We start from the raw sequence: 370 nt of genomic DNA, 5'->3' as shown, positions 1-370 counted from the left end.
TTGCCCTAAATAGATTATCCAATTCGTTTACAGATACTGGCAAAAGTGAAGCTTGGCGGATTCAGCAAACTATATAAATTAATGGTGTTCGATCCAAACTCCTAATCTAATCAGCCGAATATCCAATCCCAAATGCCTAATCAGTGAAAATGGTGGATCTATAAGCCAGTTCAGTTAATCCAAACCCCTTTATCCACCCGACTTGATCCATCAACCTTAATCCAATCATTATCAACCTAGTCACCGAATCCAGGAAGTCACTTCAAACGTCCGAACGAGATATCCGATCCAAATCAGCTGATCCAGATATCTAATCGCTTCTAATCCAAATTAGTTTGAAAGCGAAAATGACATCCAAGCGACCTGACCC

The sequence above is a fragment of the Penaeus monodon genome, chromosome 15 (assembly GCF_015228065.2).
Source record: "Penaeus monodon isolate SGIC_2016 chromosome 15, NSTDA_Pmon_1, whole genome shotgun sequence".
Lineage (NCBI taxonomy): Eukaryota > Metazoa > Arthropoda > Malacostraca > Decapoda > Penaeidae > Penaeus > Penaeus monodon.
This window is presented reverse-complemented; position numbering follows the sequence as displayed.